A 20,049-nucleotide genomic window follows, 5' to 3' on the forward strand; every position below is an offset into this window, starting at 1 on the left:
TGCAAAGCCCCTAAAGCAGCCAACTGACACTGAATGTTCAGGTCTCCCGCTCGGATAATGTTTACACCTTTTTTAGAAAAGTATACCAGGAAAAGGAGGGGTTTGTGACACAGCTAGCTTGCATAACAGATACCTAGGACTACTCGTTGTTGTTCCTCACTCTGCTGGTTCAAGTCCTTGATTTAATTCCTAAGATATCTATAGCCATTTAGCTAAATAGTAATGACTGCTCATCAGCCAGCACAGGGCAGGTGCTGCCATTGGATTGGGTTTGGATGGACTCAGTCTCCTACCCTCGCTGCAAGTGCCTGGCAACTTTGGTTGCTTCAGGGAGCCACCTTCAGAATGAACATTCATCATTTAATGTGGTTGTTCTCTATCAGTCTTAACATTTAAGGCAACACAAATTTTTTTTTGTGTGTTGTAGAAGTATGTTTAGATCCTTGCTAATAATCATTTTACAGACAGTTTGTTCTCCTTCTGCAAGAAAAACTTCATTGGCAGCAACCTATTTGCTCTGACTTAAAGTTTGATCAATTAAAGCAAGTCGTGGGACACCCTTTTTAAATTTCTGTAAGTATGATTACCATTTAAGGAGGTGGTTGGTGGTGAATAAATGGATACACCTTGCTTGCTTGTTTGTTCTTATATTTGTTCAGAGGAGCATCTTAAAGACTAGTAGTATTTGACCAGGGCTTTTATTAGTTTGATTTGAACGGTTCCTGTTATGTCATATTGAATGTTATAGAATGTTTCTTTTTAGATGGGTATTAGTAATGCATTCAATGGAGATGATTATAGTTCTCTCCCAAATGTGTATACAACTTACGAAGTTAAAGAGGCATAGATATTAAGAGAACAATAGACCATTTTTGTAATTTTGTCCCCCACTGTTCGTGGTTTTATACATAGCACAAAGATTTACTAAGGAGGTGTTGCATTTTGATTTGAAAATCATGTTTAAAATTAAAGTCTCTTAACTGGAGAGTTGCACTCTCAACAGTGCCAACTATTCAGAATGGTTATAGGCCATTTATTCTAAACTGAGTGGTAGCTATAAAGGTTATAACTATTTTTTCCGTCGGAGTGGTTTCACCACTGGCACTGTACAGCTCCACTGACTTGACAGGACTACTGAGTCAGTCTGTGAAGTCAGTCAGAACATCTGAGTGCAGATACATTACTGCATTCACGGCTTCAACACCTCTCCAGGGTGGAACAGCAGTCTTACGGAAGTGTTCCAGGACTTTTTCCTATCTTATATGTTATAATATGTCAGGGAAGATAATGTAACATACTCTGATAATAAAGATCTATATCTGGCAGGTAAGCATGCAGCAGCTAAGGCATTCCTGTGGCCTTTATCTTCCAATCCTTGTAGATACAGCTTTTCCTAAAGTGCAACCCAGTCTGCTCCTGGATTTTTTTCCTACGTGAGTTCATGCTGAGTTGTTATCTCCTATACGTGTTTGATGGACTTTCTTGAGGACCACATCTTGAAAGCCATGGTTATGAAGAGCTGTGCAGATGAAAATGTTTCCTTCAAGTTGTTTTGTCTATTTGGACCACATAAAAAGTAGGAACCAGACAAAAAGTCTTCATGTCTCCTAGGACAGGGATTGAGCTGAGGAAGTAACAGAGCCACCAGAGCCAGAACAGCCAAGGGACTGAGGTCTGAGAGGGAAGCTTGCCCAGCACCAACATCTCCTCTCATAAAAGAGGGTACAAACACAGCTTCCACAAGCTGACCATTCCAGTAAATAGCCTATCAAGCACATGGGTGTTACCAGAAAGAACACAACTCAACTATGTTTTGGGAGGGAATTGAGATCATTTCTTCTGGATGCCAAAAAAAATGGGGCTGACATTATGAGCAACTGCAGGCTGTTATTGGAAAAATGTGATTCCCAAAAGCAGAAGGATGCACAGACACAAGGCTTTTCAGTATTTCAGACTGAACTGGAGAAAATATTCCAAGTGTTACAAAACTTGGATTTATCCTAATAAGCTTATGCAGGAAAATGCTATGGTCTCTTTTTCAGTGTGTCATTCATAAAACTGCTATGAAGATAGTTTTTCAGACGAGGAAATCTAGCCTACAGATAAAAGAATCTTTGTGATATTATGTGAATAGATATAAAGGAAATATTTGCTTCTCCAAGACCACTAGAGAAAAAAAAAAGCAAGCTCCACTAGTGAGGGCAAAACCAGGAGGGAGAATTGTAATAAAATGAAGGACTAAACAGTAAAAGCTAACATAAAGAAATAGTTGGAAATACAAAGTATTATCAATATTTTCGTAGTATTATCACCTCCTGAAAGAGTTGATAATAAATCAAGAAATTTACTCAGCTCAACAATATTTTAATTGGCAGGTTTATGCTAGCCAGAAAACCTGATAAAGGATAAACAAAAGAAAAGCAATGACAACTAGGTTCAAAATTTGCTATATAGAATAGCAGAATATTATTGATTACAAAAAGTAGTCATTCGGAACTGGGTCTTAAAATATTTAACTCCTCCAGAAGTAACAAATAGTAAAGGTTAAATAAAATCTCTGGCAGCTATAAGGGAAGACCAAGTTTTCACTGAAATGATACAAAAAAATCAGAATGTGTTAAAAATCAGTGTTAGGATATCTAAGAAAAATGGGATGAAATTGCTGGTGTAAAAACTGAGAGGTTATGAATCTTGCAAGCATGGGAAATGTGTGTTCCAAAGAAATACAAATAAAAAGGCAGAAGCAAAAATAAAAGAAAGATAAGGTTAGATACTCACTTTGATAAAATTATCACTTGTTCTTTTTTGATCTGAAAGTAAACAGTGCCCTTCAGATTTCACTGGTTTGAAGTAAGTACTTTATATCCTCATTGCAGTTTACCTTGGTGCATTTACTTGTATAAAATTAACAAAGGTGCAGGTTGCACAGTTAAAGTAAGGGAAGAATTGAGTTGATGTCCAATAGGTTGATACCCAATGAGATTTTATCTTCTCTTGTTCCCTGTGACCATTGACTTAAGAAAAGCTGGTATTACCATGCTGTGACCTTATTTGTTCCTTGAATGTTGTTCAGTAGTGCTGAAAGGATTCAGGTTCAGATATATCTGTTAGAATAGTGTGTTCAATCTGATATATGCTGTATAGGAAATAGAGCTTTGTGTTTGGAGTCAAATACTTTCTTAAATGGGAAAAGACACAGAAAAGACTTGCCCTCTAGTGGCTGGAAGCCTGAGAAGCAGACATCAATCCTCTTTTTGCCAACTGCTATCTAGTTCAGATTTGCTTGTAGCTTGAATAGTTCAGCTTTTTTTTTTTTTTTTCTTTTTTGGATCACTGAAGTTTTCCTTAGTTGGGGATCTGCAAAGAAGAAAGACAACCACCAAGTCACTTAAAATTTGAACTCATTTTTCACTGGAAGAGAAAAAAGTATTGATAAAGTACTTGAAAGTAAATGGAAATGAGCTTTTAGAACAAGCTGAAGCTGCTTGCATTTAGCAGTCATTTGAATAATAGGAATAGCTATATCTGGATATCTTGATATAATGCGCAGCAGTTTAACTTTTCAAATTTTTTATTCTGAAAAGGCAGAATGCAGACATAATTTCATAGATAGTATAATCCACTTTTCAATTAGTAAGGAAAACCCAACCCAGTCTGATGTAAATCTATCATTTTCCTTTTAAAGCTAAATTACTTAATAAATAAAATAATGCAGCATTAATGGAAAGCTATTTCAAGAAGGCTAGTTCTGCATTTATGGAAATAATTCATCTTCTTCATTTCCAGTGTGTGTGTATCAGGGCAGTAATTGTGACCATTGATGCTCATTTCTGCTCATTACCCTATTGCAATCCATTGACTTTTGAGACGTTTATTCTGCCTTGGTCCAGTTTAAATGGAGAATTAGGGCATGTCACACATATCTCAAACAGAAGAATTAGGTATTGAAATAAACATGATTGTGAATAGCATAGCTAATCACATTCTAAAAAGCAGAGAATGAATAATCTTGTCTGTAAATTGTCTACTTATTCAAATAAATAGCCCATTACTGGGTGGACTTCATAGTTGCTAAATTGTGTGTTAAACAGAGTATTTATCTCTTGTCAGAACAACATATTCACTTTTTTTCCACTATGAAATGAGCTGTTATGCCAGAACATTACCCCTGGCTGTTACTGAACAGTCCATATGGGTCAGCAGGAATCCAGGTTTGTTTTTATCCATTCCGTTGTGGCAGACGGTCTGTTAGTTTATTTTTCCAAAGGCTGCGTAATTGTTGTTTCCTTGGCCAAATCTTGTTTGCCTTACTCGCAAGATTTTGTTCCATAAACTTTATTGGAACTACCCTGATTAAAGCAACATTTGCCATGTTTAATTGGAAGTCACCCAAGATTTATATTTGCCATTGTTTCACAAAGATTGCAAGGGTACAGAAAGATTACAGTTCTTTTTCCAGCACATACACCTTTTGGTTTACTGAAAAAGAAGTCAAACTGTCTCATTTTGGAATATATATATTTGTTATTAGGTCATGCAAACTGTACACTGATTTTTCGTAAGAGAGATAGCCATTGCAGTCAGTTACTGCTATGTAAATAAAATAGTCAATTGAAAGACAACTGTTATAAGGTCTAATCAAAATCTCTGACACATAACAAATTAAATGGTAAATATACAAAGTTTCATATTATTGGAATACCAATGATTTCATTGTCTGGATAAAAAAAAAATTAAACAGTTTACTTCCAGATTTTTTTGCTTACAGTTGCCTTTTCCTTTCTTATTCAGTAATAACTAGGTAAATAAGTTTATTGAGTGTTGCCTACCAGTCACTGGTGAAGCTCATATAACCAATAATATCAAACCTAAATAAATTGGATTATTTTCACTAGATTGCATGAAATTTGACAGGATATTGCAATTTACAATTTCATAGTAAATAAATTATTCAAGGCAGAATGTTCAACTGACTTAAATAATTTACAATCTAAAAAGGGTGTAATAGACAAACTCTAATGGAAAAAATAAAATATTGTAGTATATCTTGAATACTTAATCACGGTGTACTTAAGAAATCAAAGTCCATTATCAAACTATGCTCATATATGTTATCCCTTTAGCAATTGTTTTTGTTTTATAAAAGATAGTAAAGTCTAATAAACGAAATGACTGCTGTATATCTTGAGAGAGTGTTGCTTTTTAGAAATATATTTTAGAAATACATTGCTTGTATTACTATACATATATTACTATTTACTTATTACAGAATGAAACTTTCTAAATTATAATTAATCCTATTTAAGTCATAAAAAGTCTATGTGAGAAGTATAACACTGAGAATACATGACTGTATATTTTCATTACCATTGAGTCTCATATGGTCTCTGGGGAACTCCAAAGATTTTAAAGCCAGATAATGCATAAACATAGTTGTCCAACATGTACATTTAAAACGAACACATTTAAAACAAGCTTGTTAGAAAATCTTCGTTTGTTTGTGTACATGGCAGATGATAGATATCACCATCAAATAAATTCAATGAAATTTTAAGAATGCAGAATTTTGCCCAATATCACATATAGCATGCATATCTGTGGAAAAGTACATTGCCTTCCACTGTGAGGAGACATAATTAAAATTATATGTTCTGTTTTAGAAATTAAGCAACCTGTGAGTAATGGAATGAAGCATTTTCATGCATAACAAAGTGCATTTTTAGGGTAAGAAAATGTAGACTTTTCTCTACAGACTCTTTAGAGGCGCCTTAGCTGCAAGCAGGAGTTGAAGGGCTGACTTCCATACTGCTAATAATTCTGTCCCCTCAGATGACTAGTCTTTTCCTAGTGTTACAAATGAGATTCTTGTGGCTTATTTTTGGAAACTTAGGAGATTTTGGAAAAATCTCAGCACCTGACACAGTTCTTGCAGATGATGTCTGCAGCTCAAAAGATGTTCTCCAGTCTGCTATATGCTGGCTGTGATAAAAACTTATTTTTCTTCTCCTTTCAACTTTGTGTGCAAGCTCTAGGGATGCTGGAAGTTTTAAAGGAATAAAATGTAATGTGGATGATGGGAACGGCTAAAGAAGGAGGCTAAACATTGTGCCAAATTCCCCACCTCCTCTTAGACACCATCCTTAGGAATCAGGCTGTAACAGAAATATTAGGGAACTGAAATTTCCTGCTATTCCTGTTTAGATCATCTATAGAGATGGAAAACTGTTTACAAAAAAAATAAGAAAAAGCTGTATGCTACTGAAAGTGTGCCCACTACAAAATAAAAGCAGCAGTAGGAATTACTCAAGGGACTTGCAGTCCTAATTATGGATGTAGGATGCAGGTCTCCAAGCTGCAATGAAAAATAGTACCCCCTCCTCTCCACCACATCCTGCAAAACTGTGGCCTCAAAAATCTTAAACTCTGAGTTGAAAAAAAATGCACTTTAGAAGTCCAGAATTTCTGATTATTTGCTATTGCTAGTTCAGACAGCCCCTGCTCCTGGTGTGTTACTTGTGAATTCCTTTCTAGACAGTCTCGTAATTCCCATGCACTGTGTAGAAAGCGTATGTGCTGAAGTCAAGATTGAGTTCCACTACATGATCCAATCCTTACGAGTTTTATGCAAAAATAGCAAACTTAAAACTCAATGCTTAAGCTTCTACATGTATTTATGTTTTGTATCCAGAATAAAAATGGACTAAGAAACTTGGTATTAACAATGAAGTGTATGTCCTTATGTTCTTACAGAACGTAGCAAATGGGAATATGCACAAGACACTCTTTGGAGGTCAAAGTTGAAACCCCGTTATGCCCAGGAGTTGTGAATTACTGTATGTTTCCTCAAAAAGAAACAGTTCAGCAGTCTGCTAGGCAAGTGATCTCCTGCGGCTTGTAAAGCAGGATTTTATGTCGCTGTGAATCCCATGGAGGATTAATGATTGTACTGTGTCTCTGTCACTCTCTGACTTGATGGAGAATGTCTTGATAAGTGTTGCTATACAGTCGTCAAGCCAGATGGCATTGTGGTGAGTATTTGAGTTTCCAAAGAGAATAAAGTATTAAGTGTAAGGGTTTTGTATGAGCCTACATCCATGATTAGGGTGGGTTGTCCCTTGAGTAATTCATACTGCTGCTTTTATTTTGTAATGAGTGTACTTTTAGCAGCATATAGATTTTTCTTTTGAGGGAGATGGGGGAATAGATTTCCATCTCTGTAGATGATCTCAAAATAGAATTTGTAGTATTGAATAATTAGGATACCTTGAACACTTGATTTGTTGCTGGGAGCCCAAAATTGGCATTTGTAAATATAGATCAAAACATTTTTGATTCGGATAAAATTGATGTTTGTGACTTAGGTCACAAGATTGGAAGACACTGGACAACAGGAGATTGAAAGAAGTCTTGAGAGCACATGAAAGCATTATAGGAAACTGGAGAGAAATTCAAATACAGTTTCATGTTGCTATAATCTTTTACTGTCTCTTCTTTTGGTATGCACTGTGCTGTAAAACAGGAGAACCTTTCAAACAAATGTGTGTTCCAGATTTGATGTTCTTTTTTTTAAGAAGGGTACCTCACCAAGAATGTGTGGAAATATCCATTGTAATTGACAAAATTATCCTCCCAAAATATATTTAGTTGCTTTCGTATAATAACAAGTTAGGGTTGGAAAAGTGTTCAAAGATCTCAAGTAGAAACAGAGCTATTGAAGACTATATTAGAAATGAGAAGAACATTTTTCATGTGAAAAATTGGCAAGGTAAATAAAAAAAAAAATTTACTAACCATGGAATAGCTATATCACAAAAGAATTACAAGTATTTTGCAGTAGATATATATATATATATATATATATATATATATATATATATAAAGGTTATCTTAGATTACTATATCAAGAAATTTTTACCTGTTCTCAATAGGAGCCTTTCAGTATGGCTTTCAAAAGCCTGACCCATCTATACTCTGTCTATGGTGAGTGCAGGGGTAAAATCTAAGGTCAAATCCTTATGGAAGCAATAGTCATTTAGAATAAAGAGTTCTGGGTTCAGCAATATTTTTCAATAGTAAAATGCTGAATAATATGATGAAGACAGTGCAACACGGATTTCTTTGCATTAGACCTGCTACCTTTATTAGAACTATTTTTTGTTACAAGACTAAATGACTCCTACTGGAGTCTTCAGCTCTTTCAATACAGCCCTTTTGAGCAGAGAACATTACTGGAGTTTCAACTCTGTCAGCTTTCTCCATGAAAGGGAGAAGGAGATGGGGAGAGGACCAGGGAGAGAGAGGGAATGTGAGAGAGTATTTAAATTTAAGATGGAGGAAGTGGCTTGTCTTAACATGTGCTCTTAAACATTTGGTATCCTAAAGATTTTCTGGTATTTCAATTCCTGTTAAGTGTTAATACTGTTGTTTATTAATTTTATTATCTAAAATATAGAAGCTGAGTTCAAAGGCCAGTACTTAGCTGAGTCATTATTTCTGTTTTGTTTCTGTATGTTGTGGTCTGTCTGAATTTTAATGTCTATAAAGAGATTTAAAAAATAATGAATGGGGGATAAGTTGATCTCCCGCTCTCCTGTTTTCTCATTTTTCCACTTCACAGTCCTTTAATAAGAGTCACTTTTTAGATAGTGTCAGATAATGTCAGAAAATGCTCTCTCATTTAATCCACTTAAAAATGAAAATTGTATTCATTATTAGCTTTCCTTCACAACTTCCAATTATGCAAGTTCTCTGTACCTAATTTGAGATATTTTTAATGTAACAGAATTAAGTTAGGGTGAATATCTCTGAAGTAGACATTTCAGTGACTCCTTAAAAACTAAAGTTATCCAGTAGTACCTTTTGCTTTTCCTAGGTGCCTGGTGAGGTAAAATTTACTTTGGATGTCTTCTTAGTTCTTTTCTAGTCCTGCCAGGAATTACTTGGTATGTCAAGTACAGTTGTATTGAATGGCAAAAGAGCTCTTTATCTGGCTTGAAAAAGCTGTAGCTGAGGATGACGAGTGTAGCTATATGCTTTTTAGGGGGGAGTTTTCTATCTGTGTGGAATAAGAGGCAAAAGGTGTATACCAGGTGAGATCTGCCTTGAGAGACTGTACAAGCGGACCTGTTAGTAGAGAATAGAGATCTGTGTGTTATTTGATTCATTTCCTGGAAGAAGAGCATGGGTTTGTTAAGTGTATGTTGAAATAATGTTCAGATTTTGCATAATGCTAAGTGGCCCTGATGTCACTAGTGAAATCACACCTAGCTCTCTGAGGCAAAGTCTACCCACCTCTGCCTGAGAAGGAGAGGAACTTAGAAATGTGTGGCACAAGCCCTGATGTGCCTTTCGTGCTCTGAAATGGGAGGGATGGCCTGCAGCCATACGGCAACGTCATAGCAGGTGCTTACCTTACTTGCCTAGAACCGTCAAGAGCTGCCATTTCTGAACTGGCTTGGCTTCTAGCTACTGAAATACCGGTGAGCTGTTAAAACTGCACTGTGGCGCTACATGCATGAGTAGCAGATCCAAGGTTAGAGGGGTCAACGGTAACAACAGCGTAACTAGCGCTGAGGAGAAGGAGGTGTTCTTCTAGTTCTGTGGTACTGGCTTTGCTTTCTGTTTCCTCCCTTGTTCATTCCCAAACTCACAAGTATCATTCCCTTAGCCTACACTGATAAAGGGGTATCAGTATGGATGTTAAAGGAATATGGACATTGAAGCATGTTGAGATACGATGTTCATGACTCAGGGACTGATGCTACTTTTTTCAGGGTGCATCAGGTTGAATGGCTACTGTGCCCTGGGGCACACAATGTTTGTAGTGGATGTGAGACGGGTACGCCTGTGCACACAAACCAAACCCCAGCCTGAGCAGCCTTCACTGGTGCAACCTTTAAAAGTGACCTGACAAAGAGTTACAGAAACTGTCTGAGATTGGCAATCAAAGCATTGTGCTGCAAAGTCATATAACTGGGCATCTAAAGGATAAGCTGGAGTATCTATGAATGCAAACTCAGAGCTTTAACTCTGTAGAATTAAGCAAATAACAATTCTCACATCAAGATTTGCAATAAATATCAAAATACTTAATTTTGATGAATTTAATTTTCAGTATGAACTATTTTTAATACATGAGTTTTTAATACATTCTGGATTTAGTCCAGATTTTGGCCATATTCTTGTGTCATGTCTTCTTATTTAGTTCTTCCTTGTCTGGTCACTCTCAGACGACTGGTTTCACACTTTTATTTGATTTTTATAGTTATATCAGAAAACTGAAACTGTAATACAAGTAGGAATGTTACAAGATAGGGTGGGTTTTTTGTAGTCTTTCTGGAGATACGTGCACCCACCCTGCCATATAATGTTGTAAAAATAATATGAAATGCTTAGAGTGTAGATCTGTCATTTAATACTAAGCCTTTTAGTGGGTCCAGGAATTAGTAGTTAGTATAATATAATGCAGGGAAAAACACAGGATAACCATCAGAGACAGCATAGTAATTTAGTATATATGAGTACCTATTACAGTCAGCAAAAGTCAACTTAAGCTTTTTAGGCTGAGTAGTGAGTGATGACTTTCCATGGGCCAAAGGTTAGAAGAAACCACTTGAGTGCCGAGTAGCCAATAAACATAAATGTTTACTGTATTCAAACTGAAGTACAATGATACAATCATATCCAGTTACATCATATACCTTAAGATTTTTGTATTATTGATCATGTACCCTGACTGCACTTCTCTGCCCTTTGACCGGTTTTGATTTAGAGGTCCCCATCTGCAGATGTTCAGGCTTTTCCTGTAACTTCATTGATGATGTTAGATAAATTAGACACTGTTTATTCCCTATAAAGTAACTTTCCTGTTAGGGAAATAGTAGTGGTTTTACTCTTGATTTTAAGTGTCCTTCTTTTTTAAAGTTTGTTTTTCTCTTCTGTCCATAGTCACAGAATCATCCTTGTACATTATATATCATTGCAGTACAGAACTTGCCATGTCATATGCTTATTGCGCTACTCATATTTACTCATTGTATAACAGGATTAAATTAAGTAAATTTTTTTCACCCGTTACCACAAAAGCCTACTCTCTCTGCAGCAGGTTTCTAGAACTTTGGGGATTTCTTAGGGAATGGCTGGGGATCTAGAAAAAAAAGATTAAAATGATTATCATAATTTATTGTCCCGAAATATTAATTTACTGCTGTTTATCTATTAACCTCCATGACTGAAAGCTTCTTGTTGGAAAGCTTATCCTATTGAAATAATCAAAATGTTCTAGACTGAGTTTGATAGGGTTTTTATTTTCAGTGTTTTTCTTTCCCCAGTATATGGTAAGGTCCTTATCCTGATGGTCTATTATCATATTTCCAATATGCCTCATTAAAAAAAATAAAAAAGAGTTTATTGTTACGTATTTAATGAGTAAAGACTAACTGATGTAAAATACATAAAAAGGAAAGAATTATGTAAAATGAAGCTTCTAAGCAGCAATGTTTTTTTCTGAGTTATTTTGTTCTATTGTAAGGACCATATAGTAAAGTTGTATGCATTCTTCTCAAACTACTAATGTTTTGTAGACCAATTCTAATATTTTCTCTACTGTAATATTTTACTCTCCTACTAATCCCATAAAGCTCTCAAGATTCTACCATTTGGTTCAGTTTGAAAGTAAGAACATGAAAGAGACGATACTTTCTGCTTTGAGTTAGACAAGGTGATTTCAGATAGCACAAGATTATCATTTATCTTAAATACCTGGATTTCAAATCATTCTTGTTTGGAACTTTAGATCACAGATTTTAAAGGTTTTAAAAGTACTTTTATCAGATCTAAAATTATAATCAGACTTGGCTTGGCTACAACCCTTCAATGATCAAAGTAAATAGTCACTTGGAATGTGTTTCTTATGAATTCTTATGTATTGTTACCGACTTAATTTTCTATGTATTAATATAAATTGGAGCATCGTCTGGAATAAAGATAAAGTAAACTATTGAGACATTCTAACCACACTGTGTATTTTGCAGCAGCCAATTACACAAATATCTTTTTGTGATAGTTTGGTTTGCTGTTAATTTATTTCTTACATACAGCAAAATAATGTTTCTCTTCTTGGACTGATGTTGCATATTTTACTACCTGAAACAGATGTATAGAAAACTTGAAATGACAGAAGTATCTTCTTGCTGCAGTGCAAATGTTCATATTATAATACAGGGGGGAAATTCTACGTTACATTTTAGCAGCTTACTGTGTGTGGTGCAGCTAGATCACTATAAAGACCTCTTCTCAAAATAAATTTGAAGTGTCTTCAATCTATTCACCTCATGGAATGTTTGTCATCTATATATATGGAGTTTCTTTGTGAATTATGAGTAATGTTTTATATTACCTGGCTTGCATAGGAACAAATGAACTGTTCCAATAGCACACATTGATTTTAATCAAAAGGAGTAGAATAACTTTAAAAGTATTTAATTCATATTCAGAAGTCATATCAAGGTTTAATTTTAGCTGCCTGATACAGATAATATCAATGGTATGCTCTGGATGCTATATTTTTAGGATGTCAATATTACAAAAAAATTAGTATGCTGTCAGGAAGAGACAGGGGTGGACCATGATTAAAAAGATGGAAAGGCAGAGTTCTTTTTAAAAATATAGCTGTAACTACTTCTTATTCATATTTCCCTTATTTGTTAATAATTTATCTACAGTTCTTTCTGGAGCTCATGTAAGTTACTCTTGGCTGTACAAGTCCCTCTAGTGGCATCTTGTATGTAATAGATAACTATAAAAGCAAGTTTCTGTTTCTTATTCTTTAGCTGTGTATACTTTAAATTTCATTACTTATTAATTGGAGAAATAACACAACATTCACTTTTAAACTCATTTTATATTCCTTGCAACAGTTGAGTTTGTCTTCGTTTTATTTGTGTTATGCATCCTTAGGAGAATAATTTATTTTACTAGAAATTTAGCATTGCCAATATCACTGGCCATTCAGTCCTTGGAAATAATATTTGAAGTAAAGTATGTTAGTTTGCTTGTTTGTTCTGAAGGATTAAGAAGTTAAAGACGCCATGTTCTCACCTTTTTCTGGCCTTTGACTATAAAATATTTTATTTGTATTTGTATTCTGCATTTTGAAAATACTCTCTTTGTGGGCACAGAAGTTAGAAGTGATATGATTTTAAAAAACAACAGTGACACTAATTTATTGCATCTTTCTCACCTCTATGAGAATATCATTTAGCTTAATACTTCTCTAGGACAAAAAATGTTAAGTTCTGTCTACTATTTATTTTCAATATAGCATCAAGTAAGCTTTTCAGAAGTACCAATAATCCATCTTGGAAAGATATTTTAGAGATTTAGGCTCACATTATTAAAAGCATCTGAACCAAAATATTTCAAATGCTTGCTAGAGTTCTTGCGATAGTCTAATTATCACAAGATCAGCAGTTCAAATAGATTAGTTCTCTTCCAAAAACTCCTCCTTGAGAGAAATAGCTACATTTCTAAATTGGAATGCCTATTTGTATATTTGTTAGATCAATTTATTGCATTTTATGTCCAGTGATTATTTATCTCTGTCAGCTTCTGGGATTAAATGAAGATCATAGATCAAGAGATAATATGATTCGTACTGTTTGATGCTATATAACAAGGTAAGATTTAATCTATTAATTCAGTGGTGATAGATTCCCAGATATACCACCTACCCTCTATTATTCCAGTTTTTCCCTATTACATCAGCAATTGATGACTATAACAAATATGTTTAGTTATGTGTATTTACAGTGATATCTTGTTCTTCACAAGGATGGTGGTGTTCAGGCTAACTGTTTAGAAGGAGGGCATTATAATTTGTTTACATTCTTACACTATCTAATAATTATTAACAAAGATGATGATATATCTAAGCTGATCCAAATGAATAAATTTCAGGAATCAAAGGAGAACATTTTCTGTTTTATATTGGGTTATTATTTTATTTCAACAGACCTTATTTTTAATCATCTTTTAAAGATCAAAAGCATAGTCATACTGAAAGTGTCAAAGTTTCCCTAATTTCAGTGGACAGGATGGTGCCAATGAGTCTCATTGTGTGTTGTGGATTGGAGACAAAAGTATCGAATAAAATGCTGACAATACTTCTTCCTCGAAGCCTTTAAAGAAAGTTGTTTGTAAATCTTCAGTTCCTCTAAGCCTGTATGGGATCTTTTTACATATTCAATGCACTTCGGGGTTACATAGGTGTTTTCTTATAGCTCACACAGTATCATAGTAAATTATGCTGTGAATTAAACCCTGGTGAATAGAAGCAGCCATGCATCTAGAAAGTAGGAGTTAAAATCCTGTTCCACATTATTAACAAACACTGCAGGGATTAGCGAGAGGCCACCAGCTGAAGTTCTGGTAGCAACGGATCTAGCAGCCAGGTTCACTAGTAAAAGTCAGGCAGAAGTTCTTAGTGAGATAATGAGACGTAGTACAGAAAAAGCAACAGAGATCTGTGTAGAGACAATCACTGCAATAGAGAAGTTTCAAACTTTGAAGGCCTCCAAGCAATTACTGGCACAAAGTTACTCCATTATGCACACATCTTGGTTTATTATTATTATTATTATTATTTGAATTTGCTAAAAGAAATTTAAACCCTTTCCTATAGGGCTTTGGCACGGTATGCATTTTCTTGACTGCTTTCTTCTGAAAAGCTCTTCTATGACTTCAGAAGTCCTAGTTTTAGTAATTTGAGGTTTTTTGACCTCTGTACTGACATATTATTTCATAAATCTTGCTTCACTTGTGCCAGAATGTAAATGTGGTGTAATAGCTTCCTTCTGTTATTTTCACTGTAGTTTGGCCAAACCTATCATACCTGTCTAAAGAGACCTAAACAAGAACATATTATAAAGCATCTCCTTTATAGTTAAGCTTGTAGCAAGCCTCCTGTTACAAAGACTCCTTTTATATCTATCCTTTTAATTTGGTGGAAATGGAACAAAGCAAAATTGAAATTTGACATACCACATTGTACCATAGACTAGTTGCTAAGTTTAGGTCAAATCAGAAAATGTGTAGCTATCTCTCATTTACTATTTTACCAAAGGTCTTGCAAAACTTAGGAAGGTCTTTTTTTCTGACTTCTCATCAGTAATGTGTTCCATGTTTCCTTGGTGTTGTGTCTGATGAAGCAAGAAAGAAAATACATTCAGAGCCTTTAGGGGCCTGTAGGGATAACGTGGGTTGCAGTTAGAAGGGTAGGTTATAGGAGGACAGAGAGGGGGGCATTCATCTTTGGGACAAAGGGATGATAATATTTTTAAACTTTGCTATCTATGGTCACTACCTGTTTTATCCCTAACTGAGAGCTTCCACCTATATGATCAACTCAGCTACCTGCAATTAGTTGACTTCAGTGACTTCTGTGTCATATAAAAAAAAATGTAGCTAAAGTCAGGATAGAGCAGAGTTCATCTTCATTCTAACACCTAAAACAAGTGATGTTTGTAAGACCTTACTGTTTCACTCCATTATACAGTCCTGAATACTACTAAATCTGTGCATTGAAAGAAGCAGGGATCAGGCACTATAATACAGTTTATACTAACAGAATAAAACATTTGTAATACTTATTCACAAGACAAAAGTAATGATGTGTTGTACAAACAACATAAAATCTGTATTTTTAACATTTGAGTCTGTCTTTTCAACGAAAATTATTTCCTTAAAATAGAAATGACATTTCCTAGGGTTTATAAACAAGGCCTGCTGGCACCTAGCACCATTTTTTAACAATTCTTTTAATTATTTATCATGAATAGCATTTGGACTTTTACCCTGCTACCCTTAGTTCTTTTCCTAAAATGTTTAGGCTATTTGAGTCCAAGAGAGAATTAAATAGGAGACAGATTCCATGGATCTCACAGGAATTTGCAAAGTGTCAAGTGTGTCCCAAAGCAGCAAGCCTACGAACTTGCCCTGTAGCCCAGTCTGGCCCAGTTCCACTTCATCTGTTTTGTCTCTAGACAGGTACAGGGAACCTTCAATTAGACTGAAGTTTGAAGAGGAGAGGTCTTTGGGGATGCAGCTATCTCCTCAGCTACTGCAAAGTGTCTGCTGATTGCAGTGACACAACCCGGCACCTGATAGTGTGAACACACAATTTATAAAAATGATAAAGATGTAAAAGCTGAAAAATTTGCATATGAAAATTATGAACGTAGCTGAATTTAGAGGATGTTCCTGCAGTAGTTAACCCCAGTCTGCAGTTTCTTGTTGTGCATGTGTTTATAAATTAAACAATCCTTCAATGTTTGTTTGCAAAATGCACAGATAGGATATGCAGGCTACTTGCTTTATTCACAAAACAGATAATCTCTTATGATCACCAAAGCCAAGAGTGAACATTTGAACTGCAGTGTTAGGTCACATATTTGAAAAACTTAGCCTATGTGCATGCACATTTTTGTATGCACACATGCATACACGTATATAAATATTTAAAGGTAGGTCTTAAGACATAATCCCACATCTCTTTACAGTTACAGGAAAAATTCAAATGCATTCTTCAAATGTCCAAGAAATGAGTTGTCACTGCTGGTGGAAAGCAACATGGTGTCCAAGTAAATTTGCAATTTTGGAGCTTTTGACATTATTAAACATTAATTGTGTTTAAAAGTGAAAGACATTTAGTGGCTATTTTAAGTAAATAAACTTGATCACATTTTATTGCTATTTTGCAAAGTAAGTTCAATTAGTAGATTATGTCTGTATTCCAAGATGTGTTTTGGATATTTAAGGTTGCGTGAGAGATGTAAATTCACTAAGTCATTGTGAATGGCCACTTCTTGTCTGTCCATGACACACACTCAAACTGGCATACGTTTTCAGACTTGAAATAGTATGCTTGGTGCTAACACTTTTTCAAAATTAATTACAGTTAAAATAGTTTGTGTACAATTAAAGATTAAGTGATTGAACTAGTCTCGTTTTGTGGTAGTATGAAGGACCACTGTATATAACTGAAAAAATTTGACTCATCATTTCCTAGCTAAAATTATATCAGACATATTTGCCACCCATGTCTCATATGTGACAGAGTTAATGTATCCTACTGTTAGTTTTCATGGGAAGAATTGCTTTCTCTCAGAGCAGATTAGCTCAACTTCATGTGTAGAAATGTATACGTCACATCACACCAGTTACTAAGACAATGCAAGCATGAATAGAAGTAGAGTTACTGTTAAAACAGAACATTAATCTGTGGTAATGATAAACACGTCTGCTCCAGTGCCTGAAGCAATTTCTGCATTAAGCTTTAGTTGGATAAGGGCAAAAAGATATGTCTCTATAATAAGCCTGGTTGTTTTCATTTATTGTTATTTGTACTGAGCCGACCTCAGTGTTTTCTCATTTTCATCTACAAGGCAGCAGTACCGAAAGGGAAAAACAATCAGGAAGATTTAAATCTTTAAGTAGATACAGTATTAGTTCAAGTAAAATAGTATGTAGCCACAGGGCTTGATTTCAGAAGCAGTATATATTAAAGCATGTGAAAATTTTCCATTTTTCTAAGGTGTTGTAAAACTCAAGTAGAATATTTAGATACAGACAGCTCCAGTTTGTCCGTACCTACACATCATTCACAGAATAAAACTTCAGTTTTGTCAGGATGTACAGTTTGAATTAATCAGTTTGACTTCACTTTTGGTTTCACCATTTTTATGAGGATGGTGTGAAATGTAAGTTCTTGCCTTTTCATAAAGATGAAGAGTCCAAATTTAAATTTAAGTCTCTGTTAAAGCTGTAAATATGTTCTTTAGAATTTTAGCAGTAAAATTTCAGTAACAATTTCAAATGTAGGTCCTTAACCTGGGCATACTATCTTGTAAATGTAATCTAGAATGTTTATAGCATTACAATTATACATTCAGTTATGGTTGTATTCACTATTACTTCTAATTACTAAATATGTATCTCACTACAATCATTAATTAGTCTTAAATATTCTTAGACAAGAAATTAAGAAGCATTATGTGCTGAGTCCAATGTAACTCTTCTAACTCACAGGAGATAAACAGCTCAGACTCAGTCTTGAGGTATGCCCTAACTTAATCACTCCTGGTAATGTCAAGGGGACTATTTGGACAGTGTGGATAGAATCTGATTCATTTTCTAGTAACTAGACTTCTTCTCTTTTTCCAAATCATTTTATTCGTGATTAAAACTGTTTTATCATTTTGAGACTCAGTTTGCAATTAAATCAGCTGGAATTGTTTCACTGATGGAAATGGATAAAGTCCTTATACAAAAGCTTACCTTTCTCCTGCTCCTAAGCTTGATTAGTGTATGTTTCTGCTCTCTCGCATTTTAATTCAGATAACGTATTTAACCACAATCAGGTCTACATCTCTGGCATTCTTTCACTAACACTATCATGGAAATTTTAGCTCCTCCGTTGTCAGTGAGGCTACAATTTTTATCCTTGTGGTCTAGACCTTCCATTCCTCTCCTTTTGGATCTTTGACTTAACTCATTCTGCCACCTTTACTGGCACCCCTTTACCATGCTGCAGCAAGATTCCACTCACTATCTTCTGATATTCAAAATATTAACTGCCAAGCAATTTGTTATTCTTGAGAGAATTCTAGGACAATTCCATTATTATTAGACTTTCCTGCAAAACATAAACTGCTTAGACTGTATCTTTTACCTTGTCTGTTAATCCAAATAATTAGATTTATTTGAACAAACTGCAGGAAAAAAATGTTAACTGAGTTGCCTGGATGACCCCTTTAAAATCTGAATATTTTGTTTTAATTTTTTAATTTATGAGGAAATGCAAAAGGAAATAGTGGAGATAAAGGAAGGGTCATCATATAGACTTTTTAACTATAATGTATAAATCTGGAAAAATGTGCAACATTTTATGATCTTGTACATTGTATAATCTTACAATTGTGATTCAGTAGCTATAGTGCAAAAATAATTTGGGGCAATTCTAAGCTTGTTCCTATAGTGAGTTGGGACTGAAACTACTATACTACACATTTTGTCAGTCATTTCTCTAAAAGATCATTCAGTGTAATTGGTTCATTGTCAGTTAATTAAATTGCACCCTTTACATGATGCAGAGCATTAGGATAGCGTGCTCAGAATAGGCCCATACTGTTTACAAGTCAGCTGAAAAGAAAAATGTAATCTAGTAACAAACTTACATAAATAACAGGCAGGACTTGGCCAATGACTCCTGGATCTTGTATGTATAGGAATTGTTGCCTATAACAAAATATTCTGCAACATAGTAAATTCATGACTATGTTGATGTTAGTGTTGATGTTGGTTCTGTAATTCAAATAATATTTTCTAATATCAGAATTTTAATACCTATTTAGACTAGTTTTAGTACTTGTATCTCTCTAACAGATTTCTTTAAATACACAGTTTTCTTTTTGACTTTTTGTGTACCAGTAATACGGAAGGTAATAAGCCTGGAACTTTATGACTCTTCTGAGTTTTTTTTCTTGACCTTAGGGGGTGTTTTTTGAACACAGAAAACTGTCAGAATTGCAAATACTTAAAAACATTTCATGTGAATTGCAGCACATATCATAAGCATATCTGGAGACTATGGCAGTGAGAGGGAAAAATACCAGCAGTGATCTAGTGTCAGCCTGTTGTTGTTACACTTGATAAAACTTAAAGATGGTAAAAAACTAAAAGGCCTACCCACTGAAAAAAAAGTGTATAATTCTACAGAAACAAGAATACTATGTATAACAAAATGGAATTCACATACAGTTTTATGGGGAAATGTAGTTTGGAATCCCAAATAAAAGATATACTATTAAAAAGTTCATTTCTGGATGAAGTGCCAAAAGGACAGTATATTTCATTCATTAAAAAAGCCACTGGCTTAGACTTTAACGGATCAATATTATATTATATATATATTTTTTAGAATACTAGTGGGCTAGTTTATGTTAGTATGTGCAAGTGTCAGTCTTACTAAAAATCCTAATACAGATTTCTTTG

General features: G+C 34.7%; 1 long non-coding RNA gene across 2 annotated transcripts in view; it reads right to left on the reverse strand.

Annotated features, from left to right (window-relative positions):
- The window catches only part of LOC112983207 (uncharacterized), a 45,296-nt gene that overhangs the window by 22,454 nt on the left and 2,793 nt on the right, over nucleotides 1-20,049 (reverse strand). The window contains exon 2 of one of the 2 annotated variants that reach the window (XR_010392103.1): nucleotides 3,211-3,357. This is a non-coding gene — a long non-coding RNA (uncharacterized LOC112983207). Of the gene's footprint in view, nucleotides 1-2,778; nucleotides 3,358-20,049 lie in introns of both variants that reach the window. The other variant, XR_003259175.2, reaches the window with a different exon arrangement.

The sequence above is a fragment of the Dromaius novaehollandiae genome, chromosome 1 (genome assembly GCF_036370855.1).
Source record: "Dromaius novaehollandiae isolate bDroNov1 chromosome 1, bDroNov1.hap1, whole genome shotgun sequence".
Taxonomy (NCBI): domain Eukaryota; kingdom Metazoa; phylum Chordata; class Aves; order Casuariiformes; family Dromaiidae; genus Dromaius; species Dromaius novaehollandiae.